This window comes from Bombina bombina, chromosome 3 (assembly GCF_027579735.1).
Source record: "Bombina bombina isolate aBomBom1 chromosome 3, aBomBom1.pri, whole genome shotgun sequence".
NCBI lineage: Eukaryota > Metazoa > Chordata > Amphibia > Anura > Bombinatoridae > Bombina > Bombina bombina.
In genome coordinates this window covers 175,245,839-175,268,873 of record NC_069501.1, presented here as the reverse complement: position 1 = coordinate 175,268,873, position 23,035 = coordinate 175,245,839, and positions in this window count along the sequence as shown.

The following is a 23,035-nucleotide window of genomic DNA, read 5'->3' as shown; positions in this document are numbered from 1 at the left end:
ATGTGTTTGAGTAAAATTAACATTTTTGTTTTATTCTATAAACTACTGAAAACATTTCTCCCAAATTCCAAAAAATAATATTTTCATTTAGAGTATTTATTTGCAGAAAATGACAACTGGTCAAAATAACATATTCATTTTTAAACACAATACTAATGTTTTAAATCAATATTTGGTGGAATAACCCTAATTTTTAATCACAGCTTTCATGCATCTTGGCATGCTCTTCACTAGTCTTTCACATTGCTGTTGGGTGACTTTATGCCATCTTCCACTTAAAGGTACAGTCTAGGCCAAAACAAACTTTCATTATTCAGATAGAGCATGTGATTTTAAACAATTTTCCAATTTACTTCTATCAACAATTTTGCTTTGTTCCCTTGGTATTCTTAGTTGAAAGCTAAATCTAGGAGGTTCATATGCTAATTTCTAAGCCCTTGAATGCCGCCTCTTAGCTCAGGGCATTTTTAAAGTTTTTCACCACTAAAAGGTGTTAGTTCATGTGTTTTATATAGATAACACTGTTCCTAAGAAACAGCACTGATTGGCTGAAATGCAAGTCTGTCAAAAGAACTGAAATAAGGGGCAGTTTGCAGAGGCTTAGATAATCACAGAGGTGAGAAGTGTATTAATATAACTGTGTTGGTTATGCAAAAATAGAGCAGCTTCCCCCACCTGGAGATCCTCTCTTCACATGTCAGCAATAACTAATCCAGCTTCCTCCAATCACAGCATGGCCTTAGGCAATGACTCCCCTGGAGGGGAAAGCCATGATTGGAGGAAGCCGGATCCATTAGAGAAGCTCTGTCTCTCCGTCCTTTTAATCAGCTTACCAATATTGGAAAAAATACTCCATATTAATTTACTTATACAATCTAGCCGAGCAGTTAGCATAAAATTGTAATAATAATTTAATAACAGCCCTCGGATTGTAAGGGCTCAGTTGATATTGATCCTATGGGGCATATTTATCAAGGTCTGGCGGACCTGATCCGACACTGCGGATCAGGTCCGCCAGACCTCGCTGAATATGGCGCTCACCGTATTCAGCATTGCACCAGCAGCTCACAAGAGCTGCTGGTGCAAGGCCGCCCCCTACAGACTCGCGGCCAATGGGCCGCCAGCAGGGGGGTGTCAATCAACCCGATCATACTCGATCGGGTTGAATTGCGGTGATGTCTGTCCGCCTGCTCAGAGCAGGCGGACAGGTTATGGAGCAGCGGTCTTTGTGACCGCTGCTTCATAACTGCTGTTTCTGGTGAGCCTGCAGGCTCGCCAGAAACACGGGACATCAAGCTCCATACGGAGCTTGATACATATACCCCATTGTCTGCTGGCTTTAATATTTTAAATATATTTGCTAAGATTCATACAACTAATATGGGAGGTTTAAAATTCATCTTGGTTTAAGTGTTTTTAATTTTAGCTTGTGTGATATTTTTTTCTTTTTTATTATAGTTATTATAACTATGTGGGGGTAATCAGTCAAGTGTGGCATACCGCTTCTTTCAGTAAGTCTTCCTCACATAGCATACAAGCATTAGCCCACACCTAACTTTGGTACTGTTAATCACTGCTGGAACCAAGAGTCTCCCTCTTTCCACAACCACTGCCTGAAAAGCAAAGGAGCTTCACTCACAAGCTGATATAGTTTGATCCGCTTCAAAATGATAGCACTGTGCTTCTTCCAGACTCGCGGATCTAGCTCTTTGGTGACCTGGGAAAATAGATCAGGCATCAGGGCTAATATGTTGTATCTTGCTGCTCTAAGGACGTATTTGGTGGTCTTTTCACCGGCGACCATCCAGAAATGTAACACCGGTATGCATGCTGCATTGCGCCGTAGTTCCCCAGCTTCATCTAGCAAGTCTGGAATTAATTTCTCTGGAACCTGCTCTCTAGGGTCGGCCGCAGCCCATGAGGCTGGGTCCATTTGAGGAGGTGGCACCTCTAGATGTACAGCCAGAATCGTAGTTGGGTATTCCTATAATAGCTCAATATGCCCTGTAGCCTGTCTTAGCCTTTCCTTGGCTATCGTAACTCCTGGAGATAGTTTTGTATGAGCTATTTCTTCTATTTCCTTAAACTGTGTCGTCTGAATGGAGTTGTCTAAACAGTTGAGTATTACCTTATCAAAGTCTGCAAAGATCGCGTGTATTAGTGCTGAGAAGTCCTCCATAATAAATAGTAGCGTAACTGATATAGCGTAGCTTCAGTTGTTAGGAGTGCTATGTACTTCAACACAGGCTTATAACCCAGATATCTGGGGAAAGTGATATGCGGTAGCCCAAACTTCACTGGTTGTTGACAACAATTGCGGTCATGTGGGCGGCACTGCTAGAAATATCACTCTATAGTTAAAAAGTTAAGTTGAAGAGCATATTTCATGCTTGGAGTGTAAGGTGGCACTGTGTGCCACCTTGTGCTTTGTTACTTTGTATCCAGAGGTCTAGAGGGTGGTCTCCATGGTGTTGCACCGGACTCTTAAGATATACTCATTTGTGATAGTGCGGATCTCACTGCTCCTAGTACATGCTTGGAGTGTAAGAATATACCCCCTGAGTCATTCGAGTCCTATGAGGTGCAAAACGGCAGTAAAATTAATAATATAACAATGAAAATATTAAATAAAGTCAGGAGCTCTTCAGAAACATGTCTTGCAGCTTCAACAGTAGGCTCCGCCTCCCCTGAAAATGTTTTATTACAATTTGTTTCCTACTTATTAATAAAGTACCTAAATACATAAAATTCCTATTTTTTTCCGGAAGATAACTTTTGAGTGTGCTTTAGGTAACTAATATCACCAATGCATTCCCTACTTATTAAGCATCAATTCAACTGCAATTCATTTTTTCCTAAAATATTTTGAGTTTTTTTTTTGAAAGCACAATAACAAAGTATAATGGTGAATCCCATGTTCTCAAGACCATTTAAATAGAAAGCAGTATTTGGGATTGCATACTAGTTGAAAGCGTAACTGATGACTTGTAATAACAGCACAATGAGAGTTCTACTACTACTTTGTGCTTGCATTTGAAAGGATAGGTGAGTTAAAGTGCTTTCTAACAACTTAAAATGACAAATCAAGTGATACTGACATCATGAGGCTAAGTGTAAAGTAATCTGCTATTTACATTGACTTGTAATCAAATCCATTATATCCATTTACTGAATTAAGCTTGCACATAAGGAATGAAATGCCCTATATCATTTGGTGCTGAAACAAACCTTAACCACCATACTTACACCCATAAATAACACACTGACAACAAGGAGTTGGGTAAAGATCGTTTTGGTCAAATTTATTTACGGCTTTAACATAAAATATATTTTTATTTAAACCTTTAAGATAAACTTAGAAGGTGGCAATCAGTCCCTAACACCAGAGGCATAACTAGAAACCACAGGGCCCAGGTGCAAGAATCTAAGAAGGCCCCCCCCTACCCCCCCCCCCCCCAAAAAAAAGGTGAATTTGATACATATCTTTTTTTTTTTACATTTAACACATAAAAAAATGTGAATCAGATTACATGTCTGCAAAAGGAGGTACCCTGTGCCCACAGTCTGTGAGGTGGTCTGACCTCCTATTACTGTATATAGTGACACTGTTTAACCAATCAGTACTGTATATAGTGAGTTAGTGACACAGTCTGTAATCTGCCGGTGAGATGGCTGGCCTGACCCTACCCGCCCCAGTACTTTATAGAGTGAACACAGTAGCCTGTGACATGGTCCAGCCCCCCAGTACTGTATATAGTGGTACTGTATAGTGAGACTGTTTACCCCCCACCCCCCATGCTGTAGTAACAAGGTCTGTAATTTGCTGGTTCCACAAACATTCACACACACACATACATGCATAAATACACACACAGTCACATACATACATACACACATACACACACACACACACACACATAAACACCAATGGGTAAAACAGAAACACTAACCCCTGTAGAAAGAGACACTAGTGGGGCATCATGTCACAGTCACATGATATCAGTGCAGGCAGTGGCAGGTCAACGTTTTTTATTGGGGGGAACATTTTTTTTTTTTAAGCTGGGCCCCCACCCTCAGTGGCCAAGTCACAGTTGCGACCTCTGCACCCCCTGTAGTTTCACCCCTGCCTAACACTAATAATCCCTGCTAGCAGTCAGGCCCTAGCTACCACACCACTGAAGACAGGGGCATCTACTAGAGCTCTTTGGCCCACAGCTCACCCGGAGGAGCACCCTCAGGCACGCACCTGAGGATGCTGCTTCTTCCTCAATGCCTGTAACTCTCTCATCTCATCTGACAAAGGCCCACACCAGCCACCTAGCTATGATTTAACCACCCACTCCAACTCTTAAGGACCCCAAACCATCTAGTCCGCAGGACAATCTGAGGGGAGTGCATTACTAGTTTGGACTTACCACCCAGTGGGAGCCAAACTGTTTAGCAACCCTAGTGGAAGCTGTTAACCCTGATTGCCAACCACAATGTAGGAAGGAAGGATTTGAAAAATCTGCTTCGGTTTAAGAAGCAAGAAGAGGCATGGGCCTACATAGCTCCTCATCTTATACTGGTGATTATGCCACCCCCATACACTTGTAACACTGTTGCCACCTCAGTCAGCTCCACTCAATAAGGGCCTTAACCCTTAATTCCATTCCAGGCTAGGGCCTTGCATTTCCATCATTAGTATTGGTGAAATTTTGCTTGGCTCTTTTATTAATTGATGTGGTAAACGTCTCACTTCAACAAGAGATAATATGACACAGAAAATATAAGTCGTGGCTACTGCCAGGGAAAGCTGCATATAAATTCACTATAAACAAAGAGATACTTTGCTGATTTATAGAGTGAATGTTTTCCTCACTGACATTTGACAACATAAATAAGTAGACTGGGATATTTAACTGTCAAGTCTGTTAGCTGATTGAAAACTGTGAGAAGCCAGATAATGAATACAGGCTATCATATTTGCCAAACCAGGTACAATCCTCTTAATCAAATTAACTGTTTCCAACTAATCCTTAAAATGCTCATATGAAGACAAACTTTAATAAGACAGCCTATATCTTTCCACTGTTTCAACACTGTTTCAGCATTGTTAATCATAAATTTGATGGTCACTTTGACCACTCCAGCCATAACCCTTCAGATAAACAAAAGTTGTTGTATGTATAAGTCTATACTCATTTTTGTTAATAGGATAAAAGTAAAGAATGTTTGTTAGCAAAATCTGAAATGTGCCTTAGGGATTAAGGGTATGGAAAATAGAAAACTATCGGCCAGATTACGAGTTTTGCATTATGAGCTGCTCAGTACTAACTTGCAGGTTATTTCCACCGCTCACCTCCCTATAGCGCTGCTATTACAGGTTTACAAAAACCCGGCGTTAGCAGGTAATATGGCAGCGTTGAGCTCCATACCGCACACAAATACCAGCGCTGCTTTGAGCTGGTTTTACGTGCTCGTGCACAATTTCCCCATAGACATCAATGGGGAGAGCCAGCTAAAAAAAAAACTAACACCTGCAATTAAGGAGCGTAAAGCTCTGTAATGCAGCCCCATTGATTCCTATGGGGAAAGAAAAGTTATGTTTACACCTAACACCCTAACATAAACCTGAGTCTAAACACCCCTAATCTGCCGTCTCCGACATCGCAGACACCTACATTACATTTATTAACCCCTAATCTGCCACCCCCAGCGTCGCCGCAACCTACATTACACTTATTAACCCCTAATCTGCCGCCCCCTACATTACACTTATTAACCCCTAATCTGCCGCCCCCAATGTCGCCGCCACCTACCTACACTTATTAACCCCTAATCTGCTGCCCCCAATGTCGCCGCCACTATACTAAAAGTTATTAACTTCTAAACCTAACCCTAAGTCTAAACCTAACGTAACCCTAAACCTAACACCAGTAACTTTAACATAATTAAAATAAATCTAAATAAAAATTACAATTAATACCTAAAAAAATCCTATTTAATACTAAATACATACTTACCTGTAAAATAAAACCTAACCTAGCTACAATATAACTAATAATTATATTGTAGCTTTCTTAGCTTTTATTTTTATTTCACAGCTAAGTTTGTATTTATTTTAACTAGGTAGACCAGTTAGTAAATAGTTATTAACTATTTACTAACTATCTAGTTAAAATAAATACAAATGTACCTGTAAAATAAAACCTAACCTGTCTTACACTAACACCTAACATTACACTACAATTAAATCAATTACATTAATTAAATACAATTAACACTAAATTACACAAAATAAAAAAGAAATTATTAAATATTTAAACTAATTACACCTTATCTAATAGCCCTATCAAAATAAAAAAGCCCCCCCCCCAAAATAAAAAAAAAAACCTAGCCTAAACTAAACTGCCAATAGCCCTTTAAAGGGTCTTTTGCTGGGGCATTGCCCCAAAGAAATCAGCTCTTTTACCTGTAAAAAAAAATACAAACAACCCCCAACAGTAAAACCCACCACCCACACAGCCAAACCCCCCAAATAATATCCTATCTAAAAAACCTAAGCTCCCCATTGTCCTGAAAAGGGCATTTGGATGGGCATTGCCCTTAAAAGGGCATTTAGCTCTTTTTCTTTGCCCAAACCCTAAGCTAAAAATAAAACCCACCCAATAAACCCTTAAAAAAACCTAACACTAACCCCCGAAGATCCACTTACAGTTTTTGAAGACCGGGCATCCATCCGCAAGCGGGCAGAAGTCCTTAACAAAGTCAGGAGAAGTCTTCATCCAAGCGGCAAGAAGTGGTCCTCCAGGCAGGCAGAAGTCTTCATCCAGACGGCATCTTCTATCTTCATCCTTCCAACGCAGAGCGGCTCCATCTTTAAGACATCTGGCGCGGAGCATCCTCTTCTGTTGACGGCTACTGAAGAATGAAGGTTCCTTTAAGGGACTCCATTTTAAGGGATATTGGCAGTTTAGTTTAGGCTTTTTTTTTGTGTAATTTAGTGGGGTTTTTTTTTGTAATTTATTTAATTGTATTTAATTAATGTAATGTATTTAATTGTAGTGTAATGTTAGATGTTAGTGTAAGACAGGTTAGGTTATATTTTACAGGTACATTTGTATTTATTTTAACTAGGTAGCTATTAAATAGTTAATAACTATTTACTAACTAGTCTACCTAGTTAAATAAATGCAAACTTGCCTGTGAAATAAAAATAAAACCTAAGCTAGCTACAATGTAACTATTAGTTATATTAGTTATATTGTAGCTAGCTTAGGGTTTATTTTACAAGTAAGTACAGGTAGCCCTCAGTTTACGCCGGGGTTAGGTTCCAGAAGGAATGGTTGTAATTCGAAACCTTTGTAAATTGAAACCCAGTTTATAATGTAAGTCAATGGGAAGTGAGGGAGATAGGTTCCAGGCCCCTCTCAAAATTGTCATAAGTAACACCTAATACATTATTTTTAAGGTTTGAAATGAAGAATTTAAATGCTAAACAGCATTATAAACCTAATAAAATAATCACATAACACAGAATATATAATAAAACTAAGTTAAATAAACAAAAACATTTGCTAAACAGCATTATAAACCTAATAAAATAATCACACAACACAGACTTCACTTGCATTTTTCTGCAAACAGTTCTTTCTATGCATTCCAATCTTGACTGATTTATAGACAGAAAGATCTTGTTCCTTTGAAATCTGCTCAATAGCTCAGGTCTGGTTAAACTGATTAATTTAAGCTTGCTTGACTTTGCTGCAACACAAGCAGACAGCTCCATCTACTGGCTATTTTAATAAATGCACTGCTTATCACTGCTTTTCAATAGCAGTCACATGACTGGGAAAAAAGGTTGTTATTCTGAAACGGTGTAAATTGAACCGTTGTAAAATGAGGGCTACCTGTATTTAGTTTTAAAAAGGAATTATTTAGTTAATGATAGTAATTTGTATTTAGATTTATTTTAATTATATTAAAGTTAGGGGTGTTAGGGTTAGACTTAGGGTTAGGTTTAGGGGTTAATAACTTTAGTATAGTGGCGGTGGTGACGTTGGGGACGGCAGATTAGGGGTTAATAATATGTAACTAGTGTTTGCGATGCTGGAGTGCGGCGGTTTAGGGGTTAATATGTTTATTATAGTGGCGGCGATGTCCAGAGCAGATTAGGGGTTAATATTTTTATTATAGCGTCTGTGATGCGGGAGGGCCTCGGTTTAGGGGTTAATAGGTAGTTTATGGGTGTTAGTGTACTTTTTAACACTTTAGTTATGAGTTTTATGCTACAGATTTGTAACGTAAAACTCATAACTACTGACTTTAGATGGCGGTACGGATCTTGTCGGTATAGGGTGTATCGCTCACTTTTTGGCCTCCCAGGCAAAACTCAAAATACCGGCGCTATGGAATTCCCATTGAAAAATAACTTTTTAAAAGGTGCGGTAGTTACGTTGCATTACGGCCAAAAAAGTGTGTGGTACACCTAGTGAAAAAGCAGCGTTATGAGGCTTTTTCACTCAAAACGCAAAACTGGTAATCTAGCCGTATGTAAGTTGTATTTTTATTTTTCAAAAGTTAATATATACAGAGAAAAGATCATAGATTTAATCACTGTGAATAAGTAATTACCACAGATGGCATAAAAATGATGTAAATATAAGTACAAAATTAATTCAAATAATTCAAATTATGTAGTTTTTCTACCATAGAAGCTGCATAAGCACTTTATACACAAAAACAAAACTGAGATATGACACAACTCTCATTTACATTGATTTGATTTAAGTAGTTACCATAGAAACAGTTTATGCTTTCTTCGAGCAATACCATTAAATGGGATCCAAGTATGCTTTACCTAAATGGGTTCTTGAAATATCATAACAAATCAAAGTAATGAGGATAAAAAGAATATTTATGTGTAAAAAAAAAATATTTCTACAATAAGTTTGTCAAAGCAAAACATGGAATGATAAAATATATACCTGTATAGTATAATACATGCACATAGTATTTAGAGATATTGTAAATATCCTTCATAAAATATTAGGTTCTCATCACATTTTGTATTACACTACAAAACAAAGGGTTGCCCAGAGTAACAGCAGAAGCGATAGGGACAACTAGAATCAATAAATTCAATAAAGCATGATTTATGCCTAAGGTGCTCTTGAGCTATTCATAGGAATGCACAAGCTGAATTGACCATTTTTTTGCAATCTGCATTTGAAATTATGTTGTAGATAATTATATCAAAGTCAATGTCCCTATGGAAGATTACATCCATACTTTCACATCTTTTTCTTCTCTATTCTATAAACACTCCTATAGTCTTGATTAAAGCAAATACTATTTTACAACATATAACCTATTAAATAAGTTAAGCTGTTGCTAAACATTTTTAAAGTTAAAGAGACATTCGTTTTTCATTTAACAGATGTTTCTTTGCGGGAAATATAATATATCTATATTTGACTTTGGATACACATTCTTTTGTATATCCGTTACCTTGTTTTAATAATGCTGAATATGGCCTAATAAAGGTTAAGTTTTAAAACCTTTTATTGCTGGTGATCCTCTGACTTTTCTTTTTACATTCTATTCCACTGGCCAAGGGTGTAGCACAGCACAAGGGAGTTGACTCCCCCTGCTTTTTGTAGTGGTGTGGGAGCTGCAGCGTTGGACTATTGACTGGAGAGCCATTGACGTCACAGCAGGTCCGAAAGTTTCTAAATGCCAACCGTGGCGGTCCAAGGAGAAGTAGTGATGTGAAGTTCGGTTCATCCTGATGAATCGGTTCATTTCGGACAGTTCGATTAACTGAACCGGTTCATGAACCGATTCATCAGTTCACCTACTGATCACGTGATGCGCTTGAGGGGCAGAGCAGAAGAATCGCAGATTCAGTACAGACCCAGCGATTCTGAATCATTTAGAATGAGTCCTGAGTCACTGTGTCTGTACTGCTCTCTGCTGCTGCTCTCTGCTGCTACTTGCTTCAGTTAAGCTTGACACTCTTAAGGATACTTAGAGAACAATATATATATATATATATATATATATATATATATATATATAGTTTTGTTCTCCAAGTATCCTTACATATACACTTACATATTTACTTACATATACACTTACATATTTACTTAACTTAAACAATACTTTATTCTATCTTGATACACCAATGCAATTTTAAACAATTTACTTCTAATATATATATATATATATATATATATATATATATATATATATATATATATATATATATATATTAGAAGTAAATTGTTTAAAATTGCATTGGTGTATCAAGATAGAATAAAGTATTGTTTAAGTTAAGTAAATATGTAAGTGCATTTTTTCTTGTTATTACACTTATTTATGTTCTTTAAAATAAGTTGACACTATTTTATTAAAGCATTATTTATTTAACAGGGGGTCCTTAGGTTTAATTTGCAATGCTCTCTCTAGCCTAGGATGATATATATGAGTGCTGTGCTGTTGAATCAGTGTACTGAATCAGTGTACTGTGTACTGTTAACTCAGTGATTCATTAGCAACTGAGTGATTCATAGCAGAACCAGAGTTATAACACAGTTGCTAATGAATCACTGAGTTAACAGTACACAGTACACTGATGCAGTACACTGATTCAACAGCATGTAATATGATCCTAGAGTGAGGTCTCATAGCAGAACCAGAGTTATAACAGAGACCTCACTCTAGGATCATATTACATGCTGCCTGTGGAACTGAACTGTTACAAACGAATCAGTTCAGTCTGGTGAACTGATTCATACAGTTCAGTAAAAAGAACCAGTTCAAATGAACGATTCGTTCATGAACTGCACATCACTAAGGAGAAGCTAATTCTGGTAAGAGCTTGTCGGAGTGACGGCTTGCAGATAGAGGGACATTTCTTATCTACCCTGCCTCCCCCTACTTTGGAGGTCCCAGGAGACGTTGATGCACATGAAAGCCTGTTGGAGGGAAAGCTAGCAGCAGAAAGGTTAATTGTTACCCATCCTGTTTCCCCATATAACTGCGGAGGATCTGCTAAGGGGAAGGTAAGAAAATGGGATTTGACTTACAACTGTTTACCTGTAAGATTGGGCTGTCTGGACATCTTGGACCTTAATCCAGTAATTGTAGCAGAATTACCGCATGCAGGATTCAATTACCGGCATGACTGGGGACCTGTAACCGTCGAGTCTTGACAGGTTCATATGACAAATTGAATGTGATGTGGCTCTCTCTAACAATAGTATACTTAGCTCGATATCCAGGAGTAAGTTTGGAAATGGTGGAGTCCACAGAAAGTTTCTCCCTAACCTACCTTTGTCTTCTAACAATCACTCTTAATTTGTGTTTTATTTTGCTTCAAAAACATTTGGATTTCAAAGTCCTTTTCGATTTGTTGGTCCTAATAGACCCGTTCTGAAGTCTGGTAGTGATTTGATCATTGTGTACTTTTAAAGATGCTTGGGCGGAGATGTCACTTCCGGTACTAGGTACATTTGGTGCCCTCTCTCCATAGTGCCTACACTGAAGATGTAAACCTTGGGAAGTGGTTAGACCTATACTAAATCTCCATGGTTTGTGTATACCAACATTAACTCCACTAAGGGACCATTTCTTTAAAACTTTCTGCACTGGTGAGACGCTATCAAAAGATCCATCAGTGCTAGAAGATCGTTAAAGGGATTTGCTAAAGCAAAAAAAGTTTTCCTTTGATACCATTGTATTTTAGCATTGCATAACCTACGTTTCTGTATGTAAGGAAACATAAATTAAATTATAGTGCTCAATATACAAAGTAAAAATTTGTAATAAAAGTACACAATAAATATTGCATTTATATTATGCATTAAAATTTGGAATAATAATGTAGCAAAATGCAAATTTACTTGACACAGTACAGTAGACAGAAACATTTTAATGTAATGTAAAAATCACATTAAAGGGACAGCAAAGTCAAAATTAAACTTTCATAATTTGGGTACAGCATGAAATTTTAAACAACCCCAATTTACTTTTGTTATCAAATTTGCTTTGTTTTCTTGGTATCTTTTATTGAAGAGTAAAACTAGGTAGGCGCATTAGAGCTCAGGAGTGTGCATGTGTCTTTAGTACTGTAAGGCAGCAGTGTTTTGCCACATTGTATAACAAAAGCTTAAATAATGTTGCAAAACTCTGCTGCCATAGAGACGTGCACACTCCTGAGTTCTTTTAAACCTACCTAGTTTTACTCTTTAATAAAAGATACCAAGAAAACAAAGCACATTTGATAACCAAAGTAAATTGGAATGTTGTTTAAAATGTCATGCTCTATCTGGATGATGAAAGTTTTATTTTGACTTTACTGTCCCTTTAAGGGCTAGATTACAAGTGGAGCAGTAGTTTGCCCTTCCTCTCATGCATTAACTCTGCTAGAAATAAGCTTTTTGCACATCTATTACAAGTTAAAAGTAAAAAGTTTTCGCTCACACGCTTACCTGATGTGCACAAAAAGCCAAACATGGAATATCGGGACTGCATTAGCATATTCCCCCTTAGACACTCAATTGAGTGCAAACACATTCAAATGTGCTTCATGTAGAAGAATATGTGTTATTTATTTATAAATATATATTTCTACGTATGTCTGATGTTTTTTTGGTAAAATATATATCTATAACTATTAATATATATGATTATATATAGTTTTATATCTATTTAGAAATACTTAGAACATATTCCCCTATGTGAAGAACATTGTAATGTGAAAAATTTACAGCAAATACATACACCTAGATTACGAGTTGTATGTTATGGGTCAAATAGTAGCATTGTGGCCTACGCAGCCATCACAAACCTTGTCGGTATAGCTGTACCGCAAGCCTTTTAGCCTGTAACGCAATGTCAGTACCGAACTCCTAAAAATTAAATTTTTTAATGGGATTCCCACAGCGCCGGTATTACGAGTTTTGTGATCTGGCTAAAAAGCAAGCGTTACAGCCTAAACAACAAGATCTGTAACGCCATCTAAAGTCAGTAGTTATGAGTTTTACGCTACAAAGCTGTGACATAAAACCCATAACTAAACTGCTACAAAGTACACTAAACTCCCATAAACTACCTATTAACCCCTAAGCTGAGGCCCTCCCGCATCGCAAACACTATATTAAATTTCTTAACCCCTAATCTGCCGCTCCCGATATTGCCGCCACTTTGAAAAAATATTAACCCCTATTCCGCCGCTCCCTGACATCCTCACCACTATACTAAAGTTAATAACCCCTAAACCGCCGCCCTCCCGCATCGCAAACACTATAAATATTATTAACCCCTAATATGCCATCCGCCCACATCGCCCCCACTATACTAAAGTTGTTAAGCCCTACACCGCTGCCACTACACTAAACCTATTAACCCCTAAACCGCAAGCCCTCCTACAACAAAATAAACTAAACTATTAGCCCCTAAACCGAAAGCCCCCCATATCCAAATAAACTAAATTAAACTATTTACCCCTAAAACTAACAACCCCCTAACTTTATATTAAAATTACAATTTCCCTATCTTAAATTAAATTAAAACTTACCTGTCAAATTAAAAAAACTTAGTTTAAACTACCAATTAAACTAATATAATAATTAAACTAAAATTAAACTAACTACCAATTAAATTAAACTAAACTACACATACAAAAACCTAATACTACTCTAAAAATTGCAAAGTATCTAAATACAAAATAAAAATACTAGGTTAAAAAAAACAAACACTAAATTACGCAAAATAACAAACAAAATTATCCAAAATAAAAAAGAATTACACCTAATCTAATAGCCCTATCAAAATAAAAAGCCCCCCAAAATAAAATAAAAAAAAACCTAGCCGACAATAAACTACCAATGGCCCTTAAAAGGGCCTTTTGTGGGGCATTGCGCCAAAGATGTCAGCTCTTTTACCTTAAAAAGACACTCAACCAACCCCCCAAAATAAAAAACTAATTCTAAAAAAACTAAGCTACCCATTGCCCTGAAAAGGGCATTTGTATAGGCATTTAGCTCTTTTACTGCCCTAAGCTAAAAAAAAACCCAGTAAAAAAAAAACCTTAAAAAAGCCTGACAATCTACTTACAGTTTTGTAAGTCCCGCTTGAGCGATCTTCATCCCGGAGTTGAAGTCCTGATCCAGGCGGCGAGAAGTCTTCATCCAGGCGGCCTCTTCAATCTTCATCCCGGCAGCGAAGTCCTGATCCAAGCGGCGAGAGGTCTTTATCCAGGCAGCCTCTTCAATCTTCATCCCGGCAGCGAAGTCCTGATCCAAGCGGCGAGAAGTCTTCATCCAGGCGGCCTCTTCAATCTTCATCCAGACGGCATCTTCTATCTTGATCCCGGAGGCGTGGAGTGGGTCCATCCTGAAGACATCCGTCGTGGAGCATCCTCTTCATACGCTGTACACTGAATCTTCAATGCAAGGGACGTGATTCAAGATGGCGTCCCCTGCATTCCTATTGGCTACAAAATTTGAATCAGCCAATAGGAATTAGGGCTGCTAAAATCCTATAGGATTTAAGCAGCACTCATTCTATTGGCTAATTCGGGATCAAGATAGAAGATGCCGCCTGGATGAAGATTGAAGACTTCTCCCCGCTTGGATCAGGACTTCACCACTGGGATGAAAATTGAAGAGGCCGTATGGATGAAGACTTCTCACCGCCTGGATCAGGACTTCAACTGTGGGATTAAGATCGTTCAAGTGGGACTTCAAAAACTGTAAGTGGATCCTCAGGGGGTTAGTGTTAGGCTTTTTAATGTTTTTTTGGGGTGTTTTTTTTTTAGTTTAGGGTCTGGGCAGTAAATTAGCTAAATGCCCTTTTAAGGGCAATGCCCATACAAATGCCCTTTTCAGGGCAATGGGTAGCTTAGGTTTTTTAGATAGTTTTTTTTATTTTGTGGGTTTGGGGAGTTGTGGGTTTGTAATGTTAGTGGGTCTTTGTATTTTTTTTTCATTAAAAGAGCTTCTATCTTTAGGGCAATGCCCTACAAAAGGCCCTTTTAAGGGCCATTGGTAGTTTATTCTAGTTTAGGTTTTTTTTTATTTTGGGGTGTTTTTTTTATGGGTATTAGAATAGGAATATTTTTTCATTTTTGATCATTTGTTTGTTATTTTGTGTAATGTATATTTTTAGGGGATGTTTTTTTTTAGCAAAAGAGCTGTTTAACTTAGGGCAATGCCCTACAAAAGGCCCTTTTAAGGGCACTTGGTAGTTTGAGGGGTGGGGGTTTGTATAGTGTTAGGGGGAGGTTGTATATATATTTTTTTATCAAAAGAGTTGTTTAACTCAGAGCAATGCCCTACAAAAGGGCCTATTGGCTGATTGGAACAGCCAATAGAATGTGAACTCAATCCTACTGGCTGATTGGATTTTTCCTACCTTAATTCCGATTGGCTGATAGAATCCTATCAGCCAATCGGAATTCAAGGGACGCCATCTTGGATGACATCACTTAAAGGAACCTTCATTCAGTCGTCGGCCGTGGACAGAAGAGGATGCTCCGCGGATGTCTTCAAGATGGACCCGCTCCGGAAGGATGAAGATAGAAAATGCCATCTGGAGGACCTCTTCTGCCCCGATCGGATGAAGACTTCTGCCCCTCTGGAGGACCACTTGTGCCCAGCTGGGTGAAGACGGCTCAAGGTAGGGTGATCTTCAGGGGGTTAGTGCTAGGTTTTTTTAAGGGGGGTTTGGTGGGTTTTAGAGTAGGTTTGGGTGGTGGGTTGTAATGTTGGGGGGTATTGTATTTATTTTTTTATAGGTAAAAGAGTTGATTACTTTGGGGCAATGTAATTTAGTATAGGGTAGGGGATTTTTTATTTTATTAGGGGGATTAGATTAGGTGTAATTAGTTTAAAAAATTGAAATTTCTTTTCTATTTTCAGTAATTTAGTGTTTGTTTTTTTTGTAATTTAGTTTATTTAATTTAATTGTATTTAATTGTAGGTAGTTTAGGTAATTCATTTAATTATAGAGTAGTGTTAGGTGTTCGTGTAACTTAGGTTAGGGTTTATTTTACAGGTATATTTGTATTTATTTTATCTAGGTAGTTATTAAATAGTTACTAACCATTTAATAACTATTGTACCTAGTTAAAATAAATACAAAGTTGCCTGTAAAATAAAAATAAATCCTAAAATAGCTACAATGTAACTATTAGTTATATTGTAGCTATATTAGGGTTTATTTTATAGGTAAGTATTTCGTTTTAAATAGGAATAATTTAGTTAATATTAGTAATTTCATTTTGATTTATTTAAATTATATTTAAATTATGGGGGGTTAGGTTTAGGGTTAGACTTAGATTTAGGGGTTAATAACTTTATTATATTGGCGGCGACATTGGGGGCAGCAGATTAGGGGTTAATAAATATAATGTAGGTTGCGGCGGTGTCCGTAGTGGCAGATTAGGGGTTAATAATATAATGTAGGGTTCGGCAATGTTAGGGGCATCAGATTAGGGGTTATTAACTATAATGTAGGTTGCGGCGGTGTCCGGAGTGGCAAATTAGGGGTTAATAGTATAATGTAGGTGGCGGCGATGTTGGGGGCAGCAGATTAGGGGTTCATAGGAATAATGTAGGTGACGGCGGTGTCCGGAGCAGCAGATTAAGGGTTAATAATATAATGCAGGTGTCGACGATGTCTGGGGTGGCAGATTAGGGGTTAATAAGTGTAAGATTAGGGGTGTTTAGACTCGGGGTTCGTGTTAGGGTGTTAGGTGTAGACATATTTTTTATTTTCCTATAGGAAACAGTAGGGCTGCGTTAGAAGCTGGACGCCGTTTTTTTGCAGGTGTTAGGTTTTTTTCAGCCGGCTCAGCCCCATTGTTTTCTATGGGTAAATCGTGCACGAGCACATTTAGCCAGCTCACCACTGACTTAAGCAACGCTGGTATCGAGGTGAGATGTGGAGCTAAATTTTGCTCAACGGTTACTTTTCTGAGGCTAACGCAGCCATTCAGAAAACTCGTAATACCAGCGTTGATTTAAGTGAGCGCTGAAAAATAAAGGCTCGTTAGCACTGCACAGCTTTACCGACAAAACTCGTAATCTAGCCGACTGTTTTTATAGTCTGTTTTTGAGTACTGGATCAATATGGAATATTTGATAACATGTTTTTTATGCTGTTAATAAGCTTTTTTAAAACCTATTTTTATAATTAAGCAACACTGCAGCAATATTTGTCAGTGCCCTTAGGTCACACACTACTCCTTATGGTTCACAACACACAGCTGCCTAGGGCTTCTGGAGAGAAGAAAAATCTGGGTTTTTTTTTAAATTTATTTTTAAACTTCAAGTGATTTGGATTTCAGTTAGACAAATGGATTCTTAAAGTGAATGTCAATTTTCAGCAATGAGTGCCTGTTTTTTAAAAATACTTTTAAAAACAGGGGCACTTCATTGATGAAAGTTTACATTGCACCGGATTTGTAGAAATACTTACCTTTTACTTCTCCAAAGCCGGATCGCCGATCCCAGCCTCAGTTCCTCTGTACTGACATCAGAAATGACAAAACCGGCTTCCTCCAATCATGACTTCCCCCCCAGAGTGTCCCTCTTGTGATGCCTGGCTGTGATTGGAGAAGCCGGTTTCATCTTTGCTGTGTTTGTACAGCAGGAAGAAGAAGGCGGGGTATCATCGATCTGGCTTTGCAGAAGTAAAAGGTAAGTATTTCTACAAATCCGGTGCAATGTAAACTTTCATCAATGAAAGCGCCCCTGTTTTTAAAAAGTATTTTTAAAAACCGGGCACTCATTGCTGAAAATTGACATTCACTTTAATGTGTAGGATGTATTTCTTGTGGAAATCCCTTTGTGAGTAAAATAATCACTTTATTAGAATAAACTAGGAACCTTCTTTCTCTGGCAAAACCCCTTGGAGTTGAATTACATGGATGCTCTTCTCTTGAATAAAACCACTTTGTGTTTTCATGTCCCTAATCACCATTAAAGCTGTGACAGTCATCCTTATCAAAGAGGCACAAAAGTAGGCGGAGCACCAGCCGAGGGTTTAAAAACAACACATTTTTTAAAATGCTTGTTAAAAGCCCAGGAACCCAGGCAAAACAATAGTGAAAGGTCAGCAATCAACAGCTGACGTGTTTCGGTATAGAGCCGTAATCGAAGCTGCTGGCCATAACATTTTAAAACTGCCATTTATAACAACAAGCTGCCTCCTATTGGACAATAAACTAATTGCCACTTAATCACTCATAAGGTAGTGAATAATTTTAAGGGACAGTACATAGACCCAACCAAAAGAAAAGCATGTTAACAACGTCTAATACATAAAAAGAAATATAACACAAATTCATTGATAATGATATTAATTACATAATGCAGAAACTGGTCAATAATTCATATGCACTTATTTATATACATTGAGTCATTATATGTATATTTATGCAGACAATACATACTTCAAAAAGTGTGATTTTGTTTAACCATAGCTACAGCCTGTATATTACAGTGGTCTATATGTATCGTACCACCCCATTGCTTACGGGGGAAAAAACACACACTAATACTAACACAATACTAGTTTTGAGGGAAAAGAAATTTGTGTTCCCTAGAACTAGTGGTTAGTGAAATGGTGTAAAGAATATTAATAAAATGTAAACAAGACCATGAGACCCATTTGTCAAGCTCCAAATGGAGCTTGAGGGCCTGTATTTCTGGCGAGTCTCCATAACCTGTCCGCCTGCTCTGAGGAGGCGGACAGACATCGCCACAATTCAACCCGATCGATTACGATCGGGTTGATTGACACCCCCTAGCACTAGAAGTACCCCTTTTAATATGGGAAAGGTGTTCCCTAACCCTAGATCTCACCTCACGTGTAGTGTGACCTATGTACTGCTTTTCACATTCTACGCACATTATCAGGTAAACAACAAAAGTGGACCTGCAGTTTAGACAAGACAGTTTTTGGTAAGTGTCCCCTGTGACTGATGATCTAAACCATTCTCCTGTCTGTACCTTTACACAGGTCACACATGTGCTATTATGACATTTATACATGCCCTTCAAGGTCAGCCAAGATGACTCCCTCTGTGCTTTAGAAGGGAGTTTTGTCGGAGCTACCATATTGCCTATGGTCCTATGTTTATAGGCAAACTTACAACTTTTAGAGGTTAAGTTAGCCAATCCATCATCAGCTCTTAGGATCAAGAAATGTTTTTTTATTATATCACAAATATGGTGATACTGCTCAGAATAATCGGTAATAAACAGAAGGTTTTCTCCCCCAAATTGCTGATTCTGGGCTGGTGTTATTTTTAGGCTAAGTAATTTCTGTTTAATTAATTTACAGTCTTCACAGTAGAGCTGATTATATCTTTACGATAACCTCTTTCCTCAAGATGTTTAGCAAGTTTTAAAGATTCCTGCTGGAATTCAACATCATCTGAGCAGTTTTGCCTTAGGCGAATGAACTGCCCCTTCGCAATACCCTTAAATACGTTCTTTGGGTGGCAACTAGAGGTGTGCAAAAGAGTATTCCCAGAAATCGGCTTTCTGTAAACAGTAGTAGAAACTTTCTCACCACAAACACCAGTCAGGATAAGGTCCAAATAGTTAATGCTAAAAGGATCGCATTCCAAAGTAAAACTGAACCCTACATCATTAGCATTTAAATATTGGACAAATGAATGCAAATCAGACTGGTCACCTTTCCAAATAAATAAAAGATCATCTATAAATCTTTTATATATATAACTATCCTTGAGCTGAAGGGGTTCCTTTCCCCAAAAATGTGTTCCTGCTTCCACCACCCCATAAAGAGGTTGGCGTAGGAGGGGGCAAATTTTGCCCCCATTGCAGTTCCACAGATCTGGAGGTAGAAAACTCAAACTCAAAGTAGTTATGATGCAGTAAAAATTCAGTCACCCTCAACACAAAATCACAAAATGTAATGTCTTTTCCATGGTATTTCTTCATATAGAAAGCTATTTCCAAAAGACCCTTTTCATGGTGAATAGAGTAATAGAGGGCATTGACATCCACTGTCAGCTATTTATATTCCTGATTCCACTCAATTTTAGAGACTATGTTGAGGATGTGTTTGGAATCCTTCACATGACTCCACAAATCCAACACCATAGGCTGCAAGCGACTCTGAAAGATGTTTGTGTAGTGACCCAATGACAATGGGCCTCCCCACTACATTGTCTAGAGACTTTTCCACCTTAGGGAGGTGGTTAAACACAGGTACTATGGGGTTGGAGACAAGTAGATATTCACTTGTTTCTTTGTCAAAGAAGCAACAGTCCAGCCCATCATCCACTAGATCCCTCAGTTTTTTACTAAACTGTCTAGTGGGATCTATATTCAAAACCCTGTAGTCCTGTGGGTTTGTGAGCTGTCTCAGGACCTCACCAACAAACTTATCTCTGTCCATCACCACCACCGATCCCCCCTTGTCAGTGGCATGGATCACCAGTTTGAGATTAGAACCAAGTTTAACTTGGGCTTCCCTTTCATTTTTGGTGAGAGTGTACTGAAACTTCCTCTGCTGATAAAAAAGGTTGATTAAGTCACTTTCAACTCTCCTCTGGCATTTCTCAATGACAGGACCCTTGCTATGAATCTGGTAGAAATTTGAGGAGCAATTCAGTTTAGGGGTGTGATGCTGACCAGGAGCCTGTTTAGTCATGTCTTTCATATCAAGTGACTCCAACACTGAAAGACCACAGAGATCCTGGAAATCAAAAGATTCCACATGCGCATTATTTGTTAAGTTAGGGTTAAGTATCATCTCTGTAGTTTCTGTGTCAGAGACACTATTGGCTCCAGAAAAGTGTTTTTTTAAAGTGATTTTTCTTATGAACCTGTTAACATCCAAAAGAGTGTTAAATAGATTAAATGAATTGGTGGGTACGAAACCCAAACCCAAACTTAAGACTTCTGTGACACTAAATTCATACTCTGACAGGATAATAATACTGTTTACTGATAATGTGTCTGTCTGAGGTTTGTCCTCAGGGGATACCCTCCTTTGTAGGCTCCTCTTGTACCAAAACCTGATTAAGTTCTAAACGTTCAGAGGTACTGGGAGTTTCTATATGTTGTTGGTTTTCAGTGGCCCCTGATACATATCTCAAGGTGGAGGCTGTTTTTTTCAGGATGGATACTGGGGCAATGGAAATCTAATTACTTGTTGTGCCTGACTATTATTTGTAATATTTTGGGGTAATGTTTTGGGTAGTGCACATAAGGTGTCATCCTCACTTGACACTGAACTGTCCCCAAAGAGTCAGTCTCACTGTCGGTGAGCTGTATTCTCCTGTTGTGTCTACCTCTTCCCCTCCCTCTTTGTCTCCCCTTGCTACCTCTGCCTCTCCCCTCATAGCCTTGAGATTGGTTGAGCTCTTTTCTTTTCTGGAATTTCTCTTTTCTATTCCATATGTAAACTGTATTGTTTGTATAATCTAACTGGTCACGTACATATTTATTATGCTTAATCTCCACAAAAAACATCTTTGCTTCAGAAATGGCATCCTGTAGTAACTTATTAAATTTAGGATATTCAACATTATCACATCTTTTATTCAATTCATCCTGCATTAGAACACTTTTAACTGAGACCTTGTGTATCTGGGTCATCTTATAATCAATTAATAATTTCATCAGTTTGTATGAACATTCAGACAATGGGGCCTATCTATCAAGCTCTGTACAGAGCTTGAGGGCCCATGTTTCTGGCAAGCCTACAGGCTCGCCAGAAACACTAGTTATGAAGAAGCGGTCTAAAGACCTCTTACAACAAATATATAAATAGGGAGAAAATAAGGAGAGGTAGTCCTTATAAAAAGATAGGGAATTCAGCACTCTCATATACACATTTAAAGAAACAGATATAACTATCTCAAGGTATCAACCTAAATATTAAGATAAATAGAGCTGAGTGTGGAGCCAGGTGGAAACCCAGAATAAATACTTGACAACTAGCATGCTTGCAAGGCACTCATAATTTTATTATTTACAAAAAGCAACAATATTCTTAATAAGGGTCATGTGACCATAAAGAAAATTGAAACAAAATTTATTCAAAACAAATATGAGCTAAAAAGCTAAGTGAGACGTCTCATTTAATTTTCCTATGAATTAGTTACATAGGGTCTGCACCTCAAGTATGATAATATTACACAGAGCAAGATATTGTTATGGCTCCCTTATTTCCATTTTTCTGGTCTAAAGACCTTTGCTTCATAACCCTGTCCGCCTCCTCTGATGAGGCGGACAGACATCGCCGGAAATTAACCCAATCGAGTATGACCGGGTTGATTGACACCCCCGATTGGCCGCGAGTCTGCAGGGGGTGGCGTTGCACCAGAAGCTCACAAGAGCTGCTGGTGCAAAGCTGAATACATAGAGCGTATTGCTCTCCGCATTCAGCGATGTCTGTCAGACGTGATCCGCACTGTCGGATCAGGTCTGACAGACATATGATAAATAGGCCTCAATGTGTTATACCATAGATTAATAAATGCTTTGTCTTCAGTAGTAAAGTGGGAAACTTATTTAGTCATCCTTATCAACCCCAGTGAACTATAATCCTTTAGAAATCAGTTGTGCACAACCCTGCATTTCCTTTTATTTCCTGTATTAAAAAAAATGTTTTTTTATTAAACATGTTAACATTTATTTAACATGAAAAGGAAATCTCTGTACATTTTTAGTTTATCATCCTTTCAGAGATACCTAGGTCTTTAGCTAATGTATTGTCTCCTCTATTTACCCATTAGCAATGGGCATGATTTACTTTATTAACAAAAAGATGCAAGCACATGTCATTTTTTGTATTTACAAATAATAAATAAAATTGTTATGATTAAAAAAAAGTATTGTTCCAACACAATCAATTAAAGTAGTAAATAAATAGTAAATCATGTCCCTAAAGTCATTGTTAAAATACAATTAGTTCCGGATGAGGTCTTGGCTACGTTCTTGGGGATACCCGAGGAAAGCTCTTAGGACCCCCTCACCATGGAAAATAACGTGGAATAAAG